Source organism: Adiantum capillus-veneris, chromosome 20 (genome assembly GCF_014529385.1).
Source record: "Adiantum capillus-veneris isolate H3 chromosome 20, ASM1452938v2, whole genome shotgun sequence".
In the NCBI taxonomy this organism is placed as follows: domain Eukaryota; kingdom Viridiplantae; phylum Streptophyta; class Polypodiopsida; order Polypodiales; family Pteridaceae; genus Adiantum; species Adiantum capillus-veneris.
In genome coordinates, this window is record NC_140950.1 from 103,914,625 (window position 1) to 103,933,993 (window position 19,369).

Sequence of the window (19,369 nt, forward strand, 5' to 3'; positions counted from 1 at the left end):
GCGGATATAAGCTCATAGTACGTAACAACGCACTGTGATGTATCCATGCCAGTGTAATCGTGCAAGGCACGTATACAATGACTCACATGGTTGAGATTGTTACTGTAGCCAATGGCTTATCCCTTTATTTTTTTAAATTTGTATGCATGGCATACTAGTACGATGGCTGCAAACTAGGTATAAGATGCACATGAGCATATGCACAGGGTACGCACTATAGTAGGTTAAGAAAACCTTCCTCAACCCAGCATTCTATCTCTCTCTCTCTATCTTTCTTATTTCTCTCCAGGAATAATGAAAATCTTCTATATAAGTGTTTGATACGTGTTTTGACTGTGTGTTGTTCTGAGCCAAGGTGCTCTAACTCTCATCCCGGAAGTTTCCAAGACGCCACCCAAATTAGTCTTCATTGGTTCGTCGATTGAACACTAATTCTTATTGTCATAAGGGCTATAAGCCACAAAGGCTAAGAGCCATCTATTTTTTTCAGCAAGGTAAGACTCAACTTTTTGCATTCCTTGGGTGATTTTTCTCAAGTTCGAACAGATCTACCTAGTGGAGTACCCATCGACGTTAATGGACAAGCAAGAGTCTTTCCATTACTGATGTTTTGGGTGTCTTTTCAGCACTCCATGTTTTTGGTGCGATGATTGAGTTGAGTTTTAATGACTTACACTCACATAGGCTGACCTACAACACGGCGTATAGATGCATCAAGCATTTTCGACAGCATGGTTGTCCATAAGAGCTAGGGGTTCCGCCTTGCGTGGATCTCCCATTTTCTCTATAGCACTAGGCATGCATATAGGAGCACAGTTTTGTGGTATGACCACATATGTGATTACTAAATCACACAATACATGTTGATGGTCATTTTTGGACACCTTCACTCTTTGTTTTTCAAGAAACACTATGTGCCAAGGGATAGTCAAAAGGTTCTTTCCAACCTTTCACCAAGGGCGTTGGTTTTGCAAGCTATACCCAGAAGTTTGGATTTCCAAGGCAACACAAGGGTTACTGTTGGGGTATAAAGCCTAATGTGGTCGCCCAGGTAAGTGGGCGGGCCGCCAAGTATGTACACATATTCTTTTGTAAAAACCTAATAAGAACTCACTATGCTCTGTACATTACAACAAAGCGAGTTCACCATATCATCGTGCTCTTCTTCTCGCACTCTCTCTCGCGTCGCACTTCCGCTCGTACTCCTTCAACTGGTATCAGATCTCAGATCGAGGCTCGGGGCAGCACTGCAGGAAGCTAGAGTCGCCTGCTCAGATTGGAGTGAGATTCAACAAGCGAAGACACGGCCACCGTTCGGCTTCGACAAAGTTCTGCGTAGGCCATTTTCGACTACGTGGTCTCGGCGGGTGCAGATCCGTTGGGGTTTTGGCCTATGACTGCAGGTGTTGAGGATATCGGCACTCCCAAAGTGCTGATTTGTGGCTGTCTGCTCATCGAAGGACAGCTCACAGTTCTTGGAGGCATGTCACATACGACACGGGCGCATCTACACACAGACTATAGGCAACATCCACTAGTTCATCAGGTAGCTTGTTTTTGCTGCTTGATATTCTAGATTTCATCCTGACATTGCAGGTACTTCCACATGGGATGTATTGTCAGAGATGATGTATGTCTGTTGAGGGTTTGTTGGCTGTGAGTCACGCAGCAAACAACCGCCGCAGCGGTTACAGCATACAGTGGGAAATTTGTGGATGTATGACTTTGTGGGAAGTCTATGTATTGTCAGATTTACTGCAGCCTTTGTTGAGGGTCGAGTGAGGTTTTATTGAGCTGGGGGATTCTCGAATGTTGAGATCCTTTCGGTGATACAAGTCTTGGAGCGATCCCTCGAGCACCCTTAGATAGGCAGCTAGGATGTATTGACTGTGAGTTAGATAGTTGGGATTGCATCTTTGCTTTACTATCGTTGGCATTGTCGCAGTCTATGCTTACAGGACAGTGACAGGACAGTGAGAGATAGTACAGGTGCAGGACAGGTTTACCCACAGCTTACACTGTTAGAGAGACAGTGGTTTCTTGTGCTGTTTTTTGGTCTGTTTTTTAGTACACCAGAGCCATTTTACAAAGGAGACTCTGCCGAAATTTCTACAGAATCTGAAGCTTTCTTGGTTCATTTGACAGGTTGATATTGGTTCAGAGGTCAGTTTACAAGGGAAACTCTGCCGAATTTTTCCCAAGAAAGTAAACTACTGTGAAGCGTAGCTATGGCTGGATCACAAGACACTGCTCTTTACAATATCAAGAAGCTGGATGGAACCAATTTCCCATTGTGGAAGAAGCAAATTTGGCACGTGTTGATACAAAAGAAGCAGATAAAACCTATAAAGCTCAAGGGGATACAACCAGAAGATATGGACGAAGATGAGTGGAATGAAATGGATGAATTGGCACTTTCTACCATTATGCTGACTTTGGCAGAAAGCGTTTACTTCAATGTAGCAGACGAGATGTCAGCTTATGAAGCATGGACAAAGCTGAGTGATCTTTATGAGAAGCAGAGTGCGGCTTCACAGGTATACTGGCTTAAGAAGCTTGTTGACTTGAAGATGAAAGAAGGGACACCTATGTCCAATCATCTAAATAAATTCAACACCATCTACAGTCAGTTGTCAGCTCAAGGTGTCAAGTTTGATGAACATGTTAGAGCTATGTTCCTATTGATCACATTGCCGGAAAGTTGGGACACATTTCGCACAGCTTTGAGTAATTCTGCACCTCCATATGGTTTGACCATAGCAGGTGTAGAAGGCAGTTTGCTTACTGAAGAAACCAATAGAAACACAATGGACAAAGGCAAAGGAACAGCCTTAGTTGTCAGGGGAAGGACCAAAGAAAAGTACAAAGGTGGAAAGAGGAATCAGTCTCGTAGCAAGTCTCGCAGTGCTAAAAGCAAGAGTGACATAGAATGCTACCATTGTGGCAAGAAGGGTCACATGAAAAGAGACTGCAGAGAATGGAACGCAGAAAAAGGCAAAGAGAAAGTTGAAGACCATGGTGAGAAGAACAAGTCCTTAGTGAAGATTCAAGAAATAAATGTGACAAACACTGTTGCAGAGGATGACAGTCTAGTGTCAGGAGACATCTACTTCTTGAAGAATACAATGGACTCCGCTCTTCTTACAGCATCTGATGGACATGCACTGAGTGACTGGATTATAGACTCAGGGGCATCACTTCATGTGTCTCCAAACAAGGAGTGGTTTACCTCTTATGTGACCACTAAAGATCATGTTCGTCTAGGCAATGGGCAGACATGTGAGATCTTAGGTGTTGGAGATGTTCAATTGAAGTTTTAGAATGGCTCTTCTTTCATGCTGAAGAATGTGAGACATGTTCCTGCAATTACAAAGAGCTTGATCAGCACAGGTTTACTTGATGATGCTGGCTACGTCACCACTTTTGGACAGAACATGTGGAGGATATCCAAGGGTTCTATGATAGTAGCACATGGAGTAAAGTCTGGAGGACTTTACATGATTTATGTAGCAAATGTCTCTAAAAATGTAATCAATGTAACCGAGCAGCCGAACGTTTCTTTGTGGCATAGCCGGTTAGGACATATGTCCAAGAAGGGAATGGAAATCTTGTCTCGTTCTGGTTATTTGCCTGGATTTTCATTTAATGATTTTTAATTCTTTGAACATTGTCTGTATGGTAAGCAAACACAGCAGCCACATAAGCATAGAAGCAGTAGAAGAGATACATAGTTGCCACTTGTTCATAGTGATTTGTGTGGACCTATGCCTAACCTATCTCTAGGGGGAGCTTCTTACTTTATGACATTTATAGATGATTACTCGAGGAAAGTATGGGTTTACTTTCTCAAGCACAAGGATGAAGCGTTTAGTGTTTTCAAAACTTTTGTGACACTTGTGGAGAATCAGAGTGGCAAGAAGCTTAAATGCTTACGCACTGACAATGGTGGAGAGTATTTTTCAAAGGTCTTTTAGGACTTTTGTGAGTCAAAAGGTATAAAAAGTGAACTTACTGCTCCTTACAATCCTCCTCAAAATGGTGTTGCTGAGAGGATGAATAGGACCATACAAGAGAAGGTCAGAAGTATGTTGTCTAATGCACAGCTGCCAAATGAGTTTTGGGTTGAAGCTGTATCAACAGTTGTTCATCTTATAAATAGATCTCCTAGCAAGGTTTTGCAGAATGATTCAGTGGTGGCAGAGATGGTATGGTCAGGCAAGGTGCCATCATACAAGCATCTCACAGTCTTTGGCTATGAGGCATATACTCACGTTCCAAAGGAATTTAGGAACAAACTTGAGCCAAAGAGTAGAAAGTGCATCTTTCTAGGCTATGGCAATTCTGGTGAGATGGGGTACAAACTTTGGGATCCCGAATCCAGAAATATTATCCCCGCAGCAATGATGTTCACTTTAATGAAGCCAAATATCATTCTAAACCAAAGAGGGCTGAGGAGATTAGAAGAGTTGTCTTCCAAGAAGATGGACCTGCACGTGCAAGACAAAATGTCAGGGCTCAAGAGGAGCAAGGACAGGATAGAGTGGAACCACAGGTTGTGGCTAAGCCTGGGCCACCTATTTTGCGTAGATCTGGACGTATCACGCGACCTCCTAATAGGTTTGTTCCATCTATGAACTATGTCACGTTGACTGATTGCAATGAGCCTTCATGTTACAAGGAAGCAGTGCAAATGAAGGATTCTGGGAATTGGCAATTGGCCATGCAGTCAAAGATGACAGCTCTGCATAAAAACTAGACATGGAAGCTAGTTAAATTACCACAAGGCAAAAAGGCTCTACCTTGTAAATGGGTTTACAGGTATAAGATCACCGCTCATGATAGTCAGCCAAAGTACAAAGCAAGGCTTGTTTCGAAGGGCTTTAAGCAAGAACAAGGCATTGACTTTGATGAAGTCTTCTCTCCGGCGGTCAAGATGACTACATTGAGATGCTTTCTTGCATTGGTTGACGTATTAGATTTGGTGTTGCACCAAATGGATGTCAAGACAGCGTTCTTGCATGGTGATTTAGATGTGGAAATTTACATGCAGCAGCCAGAAGGGTTTGTTGAGAAAGGCAAGGAAGATTTGGTAGGCCTTGTTAAAGAGTCTTTATGGCTTAAAACAATCACCGAGGGCATGGTACCATAAGTTCCACAAGTTTATGCTTTCTCAAGGCTACAAACCTAGTGAGTTCGATCGCTGTCTATATACAAAGAAGGCTAAGGATGGCAGTTGGCTGATCCTTATTTTGTATGTGGATGACATGTTGATTGCTGGCAAGCACTTGGAAGAAATTTCAGCTTTGAAGTCAAAGATGGCAAAATCGTTTGACATGAAAGACATGGGTGAGGAAAATCATATACTTGGTATGTGCATTGAGAGAGACAGATCAAAGAAGTTGATTTGGTTATCTCAAATAGACTATATTGACAAGGTTTTGCAACATTTCAATACGGAGAAGGGAAAGGCATTGAGTGTTCCATTTCCACCATATGTGAAACTTAGCAAACGAGATTGTCCTATGTTTGAGGAAGAACATGCTGAAATGGATAAGATTCCATATGCGTCTGCAGTGGGTAGTTTGATGTATGCAATGATTGCTACTCGCCCAGACATTGCATTTGCAGTGGGAGTAGTAAGTCGATACATGTCAAACCCAGGCAAGAAACATTGGGAGGCAGTGAAAGGAATATTGAGATACTTGAAAGCTACAAAGAGTATGTGTATATGCTATGGGAGTTAGGAGCTAACTGTAAAGGGTTTTACAGACTCAGATTATGCAAGTGACTTAGACAACCAAAGGTCTACGTCAGATTATGTCTTTACATTGGCTGGTGGAGAAGTATCATGGCATTCTAGATTACAAGATTGTGTTACTCAGTCTACTAACAGAGGCTGAATATGTTGCAGCATCAGAGGCATGCAAAGAATCAATTTGGCTTAATCGACTAGTAACAGATTTGGGAATCAAAGAAGAGATGCATGTGTTATATTGTGATAGTCAAAGTGCTATACAATTGGCTCGCAACCCAGTTTATCACTCAAAGACAAAGCATGTGGATGTGAAGTATCATTTCATCAGGGAAATGCTCGAGGATAAGCAAATTCAGCTTGCCAAAGTTCACACCACAGAAAATCCTGCTGATCTACTTACAAAAGGACTTCCCTCAGAGAGCTTTGCGCATTTTTGCAAGCAGTTAGGTGTAGGGTAGTACATCACTTCTCTACATCTCTTGTATATTAGCTTGTATAGTAGCTTCTCTCACACTTAAAGTACCACATTGGACTTTAAGTGGGAGGTTGTTGGGGTATAAAGCCCAATGTGGTCGCCCAGGTAAGTGGGCGGGCCGCCAGGTATGTACACATATTCTTTTGTAAAAACCTAATAAGAACTCACTATGCTCTGTACATTACAACGGAGCGAGTTCACCATATCATCGTGCTCTTCTTCTCGCACTCTCTCTCGCGTCGCACTTCCGCTCGTACTCCTTCAGTTACAAGTTTCATTTCTTTATCTTCACTAATCTGTAATTGTAGTGATTAGCAGGTCAAAGAAGTTTTGATATGGTACGCTTACAGGTTGAGGGATATACATGACTTCCGAGAAAGTATCAAGTCATTTTTCACCTCATTGTAAGTATATGTTTTTCTTTGGTTTCTTTTCCTTTCCAATTATGTTTGATTAAGTTCTGTACAAAGGATGTTTGAGCTAGAAGGCTTTCATCCAGCTTTCTCTTTAGCCACATGACAAGGTCATGTAAGAGCACAACATTTTGAGAAAATAGTGTTATTTTCTCTTTTCCTTGTTCCTCAAGATACCATGATGGGTTTGATTCTTGTCATGTAAGAGCACAACATTTGGAGAAAATAGTGTTATTTTCTCTTTTCCCTGTTCCTCAAGATGCCGTGATGGGTTTGATTCTTGTTGAAACAGTTACAGACCTACATGGTATGGTTCTGTTTGGCACATGTTGTCACATGGGATACAACATGGTCTAGGAACTCAAGGAGTTCGGTTTAGCCAATGTGGAGCAATGATAATGTGGGTCCCTCTCACTCGCGTTGCAGAGTGTTCTTAGTTACCTCCACACACAAGTACAATTTTTGCTTGATGGATGTCTCTTTCTCTGCCATCCTTACTTGAGACATATTCTACATGTGGCAAATATGAGTCTCTGGGACTAACACTGGTGCCTAATTCCTAATGATGTGTCGTGCCCTACGTGCTGATTGCATCCATTTATTAGACCATTTCTAGCACACCGTATCAGGAACAATTTCAGTTGGCCAGAAATTGTCGGGTACTAAGTACAAACTTGTTACGAATACAAGTTCTATGAAACCACCTTAACGGAGGGTCATCTCTACATATAGCCAAGTATGCTATGTTCCGTAATTGAGACATATTCCACATGTGGCAAATATGAGTCTCTGGGACTGACACTGGCGCCTAATTCCTAATGATGTGTCGCGATGAAGTCCCTACATGCTGATCGCATCCGTTTATTAGACCATTCATAGCACACCGTATCAGGAACAATTTCAGTGGCAAAAATTATCGGGTACTAAGTACAAACTTGTTACAATTACAAGTTCTATGAACCCACCTTAACAGCAGAGGGTCGTTTCTACATATAGCCAAGTATGCTACATTCGTGAGAATGTCTCATGGTTGGTACCTAAGTGTGACTGAGCTTTTACATTCTATTATGGTCCAACTCTTGTTGCAAGGCTTTCACGTACGTGCCGTGGAAAGTCTCGTCATGGAATTATGGTTCGGATTTGTTTGTGTTAAATGCGTGCACACTAGGTGTTATGGGTCCTACTGTTTAACAAAAATTTGTTCGGAGCAGCATGAAAATTCATGGACTTTATTGTTTCTGCAATTTTTTTCACTTCAAGTGCAACTTTTCAAGCAGATTTATGAGTTTACACCCTACCATACAAGGCAATGGCTCGGGATGGGTGTCTGTTGGTCGGGTGGTCTATACTCTATGAGCTTACTCCACTCCAGTCTCCTTTCAACCCAGTTGGTTGCCTCCACTCCATATTGAGTATACGGCTGGATACTCACTGGTTGAGTCATAGTTTATCGTAGTCGTGGAAGACTGCCTGTAATTGGTTGGAGAAAGCACCTCACTCTTACTACAACTATTCATCCCACGCTAGATGGGTATCTTACAAGTATTTTTTCAGTTCTAAAGGATATGCTAAGTGCATACGTTAGCAAACAGCATTCTGACTGGGAGATTCTCTCCCTACTTTAGAATTTTCTTATGTTAGGTTTTCAACTTTGAACACCTGTTGTGGTTGGGTTGGATACCGATTCAATATTTTCATCAATCAAGGATTTAGTAGGTGTGCTGACAAAGTATGTTCGCATGTAGCCTTCATTAAGGGTGAGTAGGTAGTTCTATGTGTTCCAAAATTCAAAAGTCTGACATGAGTAAACTCCCTAGCCTATCCCTTAGTGACTATGATCTTTTCAAGAGACTGGCACGAGTTAGGAATCTGGCTCACAACTTCATGAATTCTGGGCACTCTTGTATTTATGTGATATTTCATGTAAGCCGTTACATAAACGCTTACATGGGGACAACAATGTCATTGACCAACTAATTCTGGTTGATTTCATTGAACCTTCTACCCAACCTCATAAACCTGCATGAATTTTAGACTATCATGATTTACATATGCGTCGTCATCATATAGGTCAACAAGTTGTTGTAAAGAGGAACGATTGACCTGACCTGAAGAAGGTGCCACTTGAGAAAACATTAGTGTTCTTAAAAGGAAGTAACCCATTTTTATTTTTGAGGACAAAAACATTTCTCCAAGGGGGAATAATGTCATTCCAAGGGCCACCTTGGAGGTCAAGGACCTGGTCCTGGTTGCCCAGTGGAGAAGGGATCCTGCAAGCCAAGGGGCTATAAAAGGGTGGTTGGGTGGAGGATCATTCACGGCAGTTCCCAGGGTCCCACATCCAAGCCATTAATCCTTTGTGTATCATGCTCCCAAGTTTCAACAAGAAATACAATATCGTCTTTTCTTGTTAGTTCATCAATGCCAGCCCCCACATTCCATGAGTATCCATTACAATTCCAAAATCATATTTTCAATTGTAACTCGGTCTCATAGGTCACGCATCCCTATTTGCTCGAGGGACTTGCTCCTCCTTGGGTACATTTTTCTCGTGAGAGATCTCCTTGTTTTTCTTATTCTTTTCCTCATATGCCTTGAGACGCATATTTGTTGCTTAATAGTGTGATCTTCACATACAAGACATTTTGTATCCCTCAAATAGATCCAACTATTATACACAATAATCTTTTGTTTGGTCTCATCCGGCATGTGCATACAATTGGCCATTCTCCCAAGCGAGGAGCTCATTGCTTACCCACTCTATGTGCTCCATAGACCATAACTTTGGACATGCCAAAGTGGGTTTTGAAGAAATCTTCGATAACAATGACAAGAGAAGGAGGTGTCTCTAACTTCTCTTTGGGAATTCCACGAATACCAATGTTCTTGGAACGTCGCTCCCGTTCCTTCAACTCCTCCGCATCCACATTCTCAACCTTCTTTGTTTGAACCATAGCTTGCATGAGTGAGGAATTAGAAACCACTTTGCTACTACATACATTAGCCCAAGACTTGTTTGTGCATACATTTTCCATGTCGCATACATCCCGGCTCATGGTGTCAAATTTCTCCTCTTTCAATACATGGTTATGCTCTACTTTTCTCATGCGCTCCTTCAAAGAATTCAAGTCTACAAGAGAGCGTTTACATTCCTTAACTTCCTCTTCAAGTTGCATCAAACATGTTGTTTGCATCTCAAGTGTCCTCTTGAGATTCTCATTCTCAACCACAAGTACCCTTAGTGTGCCATTCTCCATTGCAAGTGCCTGTAAGTCTTCGCCTTGTTTGTTTACGGTCTCTTGCAACGATACCAAGTATTCCATAATCATGGTTTCCGATGTCGTTGGTTGGATGGTTGTGTTGCTATCTTTGCCTTGTTTGTTTACGATCTCTTGCAACAATACCAAATATGCCATGATCATGGTTTTCGATGTCGTTGGTTGGGTGGTTGTGTTGCTATCTCCACACTTAGAAGATTTTGGATCATTTTCCACAATGGTTGTGGACCTTGTTGAAAAAGAAGAACCCTTGTGAGTGCCGGAAGACATTGTATGTAAAATAAGAGATGAGAGCCAACTTTTCTGAACCTATTCACTTCAAAAATGCTGCTACAAAAATGCCTTCCATAACTATGATTTTTTTTTTTCTTTACATCAATGCATAGAGGACATCGTGCTCTTTGATTGAGGCTATAGATCACCCAAATCAAAGTTTGGATGAGGAAGTTATGATCGAAAGAGCGACTTGCTGTCTACTAGGTCAAAAAATGGCTGCACGAGGGGGGGGGGGGGGTTAGAAATTGTGTGTGTGTGTGTGTGTGTGTGTGTGTGTGTGTGTGTGTGTGTGTGTGTGTGTGTGTGTGTGTGTGTGTGTGTGTGTGTGTGTGTGTGTGTGTGTGTGTGTGTGTGTGTGTGAGAGAGAGAGAGAGAGGGGGGGGGGGGGGGGGGGGCTCCTTGTTCCCCCCCCCCACCCCCTTCCCCCTTACTCTTTCCCTCTTTTGAAAAAAAAAACAAGGAGGCACTCCCCCCCATCTCTCTCTCTCTCTCTCTCTCTCTCTCTCTCTCTCAACACTAGCCTCTATTGGTACTCCTCGATATCTACTAGCCTTAATCTCTAACTAATGTGATGATGTGCACATCTGTCCAATAACACATCGTAATCCATGGGATATATGAGTGTTTATGTAGGCGGGTCTAGTCACAAAACCATCTTTTGTAAGCTCAAGGAGATGCTCTCTGTAAAAATCCATCTTCGTGCCAAGCACACTCATAGGCTGTATCCATGTCCTCCTAATGTCTAACTGAATCAATTCATGTTTGATGGGCTGAGTGATCTCAGTCCGTGTGAGAGACAAGGAGGGTACATCAGCGAATACTAGAAAGGGGGTAATCTATCCATGTCACAGAGAGAGAGAGAGAGAGAGAGAGAGAGAGAGAGAGAGAGGAAGAGAGAAGGGGAGGGTATGGGGAGAGAGAGAGAGAGAGAGAGAGAGAGAGAGAGAAAGAGAGAGAGAAAGATAGATAGATTTTATTATCGGCCTCGAAGGTTAAATATGACCTATGGAACCAAAGTTACATGTGATGTAGTATGTGTATAGCTGATGAGTGACTCTCGATGCTCCAAAATTGTGGTGATGAGAGTCGCAATGGAGAGCCCAAACTATGGCTGGGAGAGGAAAGTGTGTAGGTCTAAGTCATGGCTGAAAATGTGAGAGAAGCAAGTTTGGATGTGACCAAAATCTGAGCAATCTAGTAGTGTGTGGTACTCAGACTCTCGAAATTGCAGTGAGCACAATCGATTTGACTATTCTCAATTGCCTCAACACCCTGTCTCACATCGAAGAGAATGGGAGCTAAGCCGAATGAGTGTGATAGTGCGTATCACCGACAAGGGGATAGGCTCAAGCATGTAAGTGTGAGTACGGTTTCCTCTTTAAGCAAAGAACATGGTTTTGTAGTTGGGGACAATATGGGTGGTGTAATGTATGAAGCGTGAACCACCGGATTTCTCTCAAGCCGTTCACACTTCTTGGACCAGCCTATCTCTCTTAGGAAGTCAAAGAAACTATTAGCAACCTCAAGACTGGAAAACCCCCAGGAATTGATGGTTTACCTAATGAATTCTACATCCAATTCAAGGAGTTTGTTGCACCTTATCTGATCTTAGTGTGTCAAGAATCTGTTAGATTGGGTGCTCTTCCTGCTTGTGTTTACACTCGAGTTGTTAAACTCATCCATAAAAAAGGAAGATCTTAGAAATTGGAGACCCATTACCTGTCTGGCTACTACATATAAAGTGTTTGCCCTGTCCTTAGCTAGGAGGCTCGGTCCTCTCATGAGACCAACTTCATTCTTCAGGAGCAAAAGGATTTTATCAAAGGAAGATTCATATTAGACGCTATCATCACCCTCTGGGAGGGCATGGAACATGCTATGGAAAATGAACAGGACTACTTCTTCTTCAAAGTTGATTTTGACAAGGCCTATGACAATATGGAGTGGGAATTTATACTGCAGTCACTTTTTGATATGGGTCTAGGCAAAAGGTTTATTAAATTTGTTCATGTGTTGTTTGGAAATGCTTTTGCCAAAATTTTAGTAAATGGGGAACTAACAGAAGTCATAAGATTGATGAGATCTATAAGGCAGGGTTGTCCTCTTGCACCACTTCTATTTTCCATAACTCCAAATGCTTTGGGTTGGATTGTTAAGAGGAGGATGCAGGAAGGGAAATTGAAGGGTATCAAATTTGATGGTTCCTCAATTGATCTCTGTTTGCAAATGACACCTATTGGGACGGAATCTGTCGTCTCAAATGCTAGCATAGCGAGAACTAGACCAACATAATGTCAACCAAGAAAGGAGGAATGACCCGCAAGCGCATGGAAACAAGCAAGTGGTTGTCAATCACCTACTCGACCTTCTAAGACAATCACTACGAAGAAATCTATCCTAACCCACTATGTACATGATGGCTACCATATCTACGATACATCTACCTCTCGAAACATAACCTAACGACGTCCAATTGTTACAAAACTTGAGGTCTAGTCTCTCTACGCCTAGAGAAATCTACCCTAAAGTCTCTACCCCAATATACTATCTACACACACACATAGTCACAATCACGTTGTCGAGAAATTTGCGGTCTTGCCAGGAAAGCACCGGGCTTATGGTTGTGAGAGTTTGTGAGAGAACTCAACAAAAACTATATGAAGGAGTTAAACCATAGATGCCATGAAGACTAGGGTTTGGAAAGAAGTGCAATCAAAGAAGACTCACTCTTTCTCTCTTGCATTCACACACACAAAGAAAGAACGCAAAAGAGAATGTCAAAACAATACGAAGATGAAAACATCAAGGCTATGGTCATATCGTATCATGGGTAATATGAAAGGGTTAATGGATGAGTTAATGGCATTCAATCTTGGCTGACCAAATAGGCTACGAATTGTTCTTTGGAATTGTAGTTTTGTGCTTACCATAATATATATATTTTGTCTAGTGATTGGGATTAATTGTGTGTACAAATCCTCTTGGTTCATAGCAAGATAACTACGCTTACATCAAAAGAAAAATTATAGTCTATGAGAGGTAGTATGATGGGATCCGGTGATAGAAGTATTTCATTGAGCCTTTCAGGGCCAAAGAGAAACACTATACGTTGTTGAAAGTGTATTTTACGGCTAATCCATACGTTAATTCTAATAGATTGTACAGAGTGAAAGCGATAGAAATGATCATCATGTGGGTTATTCATCTAGGATAGTATGTGAGAAATGTAGATATGAAAGAAGTGAAGAGATGAGAATTTTCCCTCCCAAGCCCTATTCTTGCCCGTAGACAATAAGGATACTGCGGGGAGAGATGTACCTGTAGCAAAGAGAACCTAAAATTTGTAGAGAGGATGAATTACTAAGAGTGAGAGAGATAGATTTGGTTAAGGAGATGAGATTAGATACATACATATATATATATATATATATATATATATATATATATATATATATATATATATATATATATATATATCGGATTAGAGATGAAAAAGAAAACAATAAGAAATCAAGAAAACATCAATGTAGAACACATCTTACTTGACAAACCCTTCGGCACCATTATTGATGGAGAGAGAAGAAGAGGGGAGCACTCCACTTTGATTGATACGCCAAGTACAACACCTTCTTTGATTAGAGTTGATCTTCCAAGGATAGCGTACAAGAATGGCTAGTCTTCCTCTAGGAGAAAGTGTAGGCTTGGGCTTATGTTAATGGGGCTAAGTACAATTAGGCATTACTACTCACTCCCTCAAGAATTCCTCTCATCAATGGCTTGAATGCTTTAGTTCCTTCCAAGGAAGAAGAGGTCCCCTTTTATAGGTGAAGGGAACCCCCAAGGGTTTACACAAGAAGAGAGGAGCCAATGTGAACAGGAATTGGAAAAGTTGGAAATGAGCTGCCCCTGCATGATGTGGGCAGACTGGGGTCCAGTATTTTGATCATATCTCCTCAACCGTAGCTCCAAATAAAAAAGTAAAAATATGGGCAAAAAATTCAGCTCATTAGCTACGATTTTCATTTTTAAAATCGTTTTCCAATTCGGATTGGAACCTTGTGTAAAAAATTCATCAAAATAGGGTCCATTTATGGCAGCAAAAGTCTTCATGTGGTCTCCTTAGCCTAGACTTTCATTTAATTCCAAAGGACACCTCATGCCATATGAAAGCATGACATTTCTCCTTGACAAAGTTTTGTAATCATGCTTGCAATAATGCATTAAAATAAGTGTATCTTTGAAATCATGCCACTTAGTGTCCCACTAGGATTTGATTCTCTCCTAGTAGCTATTTAAAAAGAAATATAAGAAAAGTATAAAAAATACATAGAATATATATATATTGGAGTTTACCCTAGATATAGGATCTAGCTAGGGTGTGAGATGATAATGAAATAGTAGAAATAAAGAATCAATGCTTTTTGCCCCAAGTTAAAGAGGCGGAGCTATTGATGCTTTTCCCATAGTATTTTCTGATGGTAAAGTAAGGATATGTTACCCTTGAGAAAAATAATAGGATGAGATAGAAGGCTTATTATTATACTTAAATATTCATATATACACTATAGGAAATATAATTATGTATCTAAAAAAATACAAGATAGATCTTGTAGCATGCGTTCCCACTATGTACGTGTCACAGCACGACAACGTATGATGTCTGACAGTAAAATCAGGTCACCGATTTTGAGTGATTAGGCCTAAGTTGTAGCTTGTCTCCCGTGAACGCGTGAATATATAACAATAATGAAACACACATACGGGCAGGGAGAAAACTCACCTTGAAGCTCGAGGAAGAGCTCTTTGCGAGGAATCCAGAACTATGCGTGCTTGGCGTCGATGCATAGATCTCACCGTAGCTAACACGTTGATGGAGTTCCCTCAACAATGTCGCTCATGTAGCATGCGTAGAGAGAGAAGGAAGACCCACTCACACACGGCACACCGTACGTAACATAGTTGATTGATTTAAAATACCATCCACTTTCATCATTACATGGGTTTTCCCGATATTTACAACATTAAAAGGACTTCTCGTAATCAGTGAGCTACAATAGCCCACTTTAGGCAAAAATGATATAATTAATTAATGCGCCTTTGTTGACCACTTGGATTTGGAGTGTGTTGGTCAACCGCTTCCACATTCCCCCCTCCCGCATTCTTGTCATCCTCGACAAGACTTGTCGTCTTTTGCTGGGGCGTCCTTTGCTTTGTTTTGAAGGTCACTGTCAGTTGTTGGAGATGATCCTTCGCTTATAATTTGTCACTCTCTTAAAAGGATTCTCTTGTGTGCAAAGGGTAATGGATTTTGTTGACGAGGCTTTTCTACAACTTGTTAAGAATGTTGGTTTTCTGATGATTTTCCTTGCATCTTCGTCTTTGAGTACTTTACTTCTTGTGAGACTTTTGTTGAAGCTTGTACTTTAGTTTTTGTGACCATGATTTGTGTGGAGAAGCTTGTGCAGCTTTGCTACTTTGTCTTGTGAGACAACCATTCTTTGTACCTCCTTAGTAAGATCCCTGTTACCTTTTGTAGTCTTTCCTTAAATTGTCTTTGATGTATGTACATATGTTATCAAAGTGTTTTCCGACATTAAGGTCTGAAACTTGGATGACCAAAGGGAAAAACTCAGTGGGAAAAAACACCTTTGGTATACATTCTTATTTGAGTTGAGCTTGTTGGGCTTTGAGTACCTGTTCATGCAAGGTGAGTGCTTGGGAGAAGCAAGAAAAGAGTGCCTATTGTAAGTGCCAATTATGGGACACTATAAATGCATATGAGAATTGAGAATTTTTTCAATAAAACAATGCTATGTGAGAAGTGAATTTGATGGGTACTTCAAGGGAAGAATGTAGAACTTGTGATATCCAAAGACATCCCAATAGCTTCTACTTTTCCTAGAAGGGTTTTTGATGTAGAAGCTTCTCCACTCATTCCTCCATGTGCTTAGTGCGTGAGTGTCTCCTTCTTCTTCTCCGGACTTAGATTATATAGATTTTGACTCTTATGCTCACCTATTCCAGCATGAGCGACATAACTTAAATATGCTCAATTGGGGCTCAACTCTTCCAGCTCGAGCAGTACCTATGGTAGCTAAGACTCTTAGACCACAAAAATATTACATGAAGCTTTGGGACTAATGTCTTGCTCATTTATTGGCTCAGCTGCCCGACTCTTACTTTTTATGCCATTTTTAATGGCGACTTGGAGTTACCTTTTTTCTTGAAGTCGTTCCATGCTGTAAGAAGGTTCTTGAGTTTGTGAACTTCATCATTGTGCTAGTCTTTGGATGCAAAGCTATGGAGTGGAACTGCAACAAGGAGAGGAAAGGAGGAAGAGTGTGTGCTGAAAAGTAGGAGAGAGAAGAGAGAGGGAGAGGAGTGAGAGAGAGGGGAGTGATTTTGGAGGGAAATAAAAAAAAGGTGCGAAGTTTGATATTTAGCAAGTCTACAGTGAGATTTTGAGGGAGAAAATTGATTTTTGAGTATACATATAGGTTGGGGAGAAGTTTTGAGTAAAAGTGAGGTTTTTTTTTTTTGAAAAAAAGTGCTTTTTTGGACTGAGGCTATGGATGCCCTTGATGATGTGGCAAAAAAGGGGGGAAGGGTAGTTAAAGGAACGCCACTCTTTTGGATAGAGAGAATATACCTATCCTCCCTCCCTAGCAGCTATTTCAACCTACAAAAAGCCTATGAGAATACCCTCATTCAATGGCCTTGTCCCCTAAATCACACACATTTTTAGTCTTAATCCCTTAAAATTAGGGATCCTTACAAGGCCCTTTTGGGGTTCATATTTTTCCTAATGCTTTTGACACATCTCGATCCGTTGCTTCTCTAGCTCAGCATATGGATACGTCACCATTTTTGCTCTTGCGTTTGATTGTTCTTAAGCCGTGCTTTGTAGGTCTTCAGGATGGCGTTTAACGATTCATTGACTTTTTTGACCAAGACCAATCCTCCCGAACTAGCGCTTCTAGGCTTACTTTCACTGGACATCTCTTCTAGCGATGAAGTTATTGGTGCAACCGTAGGTACAACCCTTTCTTCATGTTGTCTTATTTTCTCCTTTGCTTGCGTAAGCTTGTCCACTAGGGAATTCCTCTCTCATTCCCTATGTGCTTTCATCCTAGCCTTCCTAGCTTTCCAGCTATTTTGTTTACTATGTGGTTCTTTGTTAGGTGCATCTATTTTTGGCTCTTCAACTATAGGTTCTTCAACAGCTTTTTGAGTTTGAGCTCTAGTTATAGTCTGAACAGGCACAACCTTATCATTTTCTGAGCTGCTTGGAAGTTGTACAATCCCTTTGACCTCCTTTGTGTATGTCCCTCTCCTGGCTAGGTGGTGTGGACACTTAAGAATCATATGTGTTTTTGCACAATCAGTATAATAGACATTTACTTGAATCGTCTCCTTGCAAGGTATTCTGATATCGGGTCTTCTCGTATTTTTGGACGATCGTAAACAGGTTGTGCCATAGTCATGGACCTATTTGCGATAACAGACAATGTTCTTGCATCCATAATATATCGCTTTTTTGTTGGTTGGGCTGTTCTGTACCTTGGTAGAAGAGGTGTTATTGGGGCTGGTTGTGCATATCTCTAGTTATAGTAACACCCTTCCATTGTATGGTTTGTCCATTTCTATTTGATTCTGCACCATAGAGGTTCTTGGAGGTCAGATTTGACTAGAGGAGCAAGTCTCTGAGCTATTCCTTCTATAAGATTCATTTGCGCACTAGATACCTCTGGCTTTATTGTGGGTTGGGTTCTTGGTGAATCACTCCTCTGAGAAGATGTGTCACTCTCACTCTCAGTATCATATCTTCTCAAGGTTCTACTCTAATTTGGATAGGAGTAAGTCATAGGGGGTGGTGGTGGCACATATGGTCATGTTGTGACCGTAATTCCACCTCTATAAAAGTCATGTTCTATGGTTGCATCTAGGTATAGCCATAGTGACAATATAGCTGGAATATGGATAGATTGGCATTTCAGCACTTCTAGCTTGGCTTTCCATACCTCTGGTCATTTTACAAAAGGATTGGAAGATTAGCTTTCCATCCTGATGATCTTAGCTTTCTTAAAGTCATGCCCGCTCAATACTCTCAAGATAGTCCTTAATAAGAACATTTGGCCCTTTGCCAGGTCCCTAAAACTCAAGTCTGGTTGGTCTTCTGACCTCTGGATATTGGTCTTGGGGTACCCTAAAAGTTTGTATTTAGGAAACCTGGGAAAATTCAGCTCTAAAACCATCTAGGTGTATCCTATTGCCCACAAGCTTTTCTCCTGGCTATACCTGACTCAATTTGGATTTGTCTATCAAAAGTTAGAGCAATTTTGGTGAAGTGCACTTGAAACAACACTCAAAAGAGTTTCAGGATCAAGGATTTTTGCTTGTATCTTGACCAAATGTGACCCAAATTTGTCGAAACTTGGTCACTAGGCTTACTTTATAGTGCTTAACACTTCTAGAAGCTCAATGTGAGTTTTCACCTCCAAATTAGGGCTAGAGACATCATACAGGTATGATGTTTACTGTGGCCAAATCAAGTGATTTTTACTCCAAAGGATCTTTATCACTTGGGCAACTCTCAACAACTTTTAAAATTGAATTTGAACCAATTTTGTGCAAGTTATGATCAGTTCAAGCCTGACTTTGGTCCAATTTATGTCCTTTGGCTTTTACTGGCCCAAATATGCTCCAAATTCCAAGAAATTTTGGCTAGTGGCTTATAAGGTCCCTTAGAACACTAGGGTATGCACAAATTTAGATTTTGGAGTCAACAGGGTCAAAAAAACATCATACGCGTATGATGTCTTTTTGCTCAGAATGAAGACTTTTTGCAGATTTGTGCTTAGAATGGTGTGCTTATACACTCTTGTATAGTCAGAATTTCAAAAAATGTTCAAAATCACCAAAAACACATCATATGCGTATGATATCTTTTTTCTCCAAATGAGATGAATGTTACTCCAGAGGTAGTCCAACACTTAAGGACTTCACAAATATTCTCTGACTTGACTTTTGAATCAATTTTGTGCAAGTAATAGACAAATTGGGTGTGCAGAATGTCTGGATTGTTCCTTGGTCATTTCAAGCTCAGAATTTGGTCCATGTGCAATGAAATTTAGGCTACGGAGTCCTTTACTGCTCTAGGACACTAGGATAT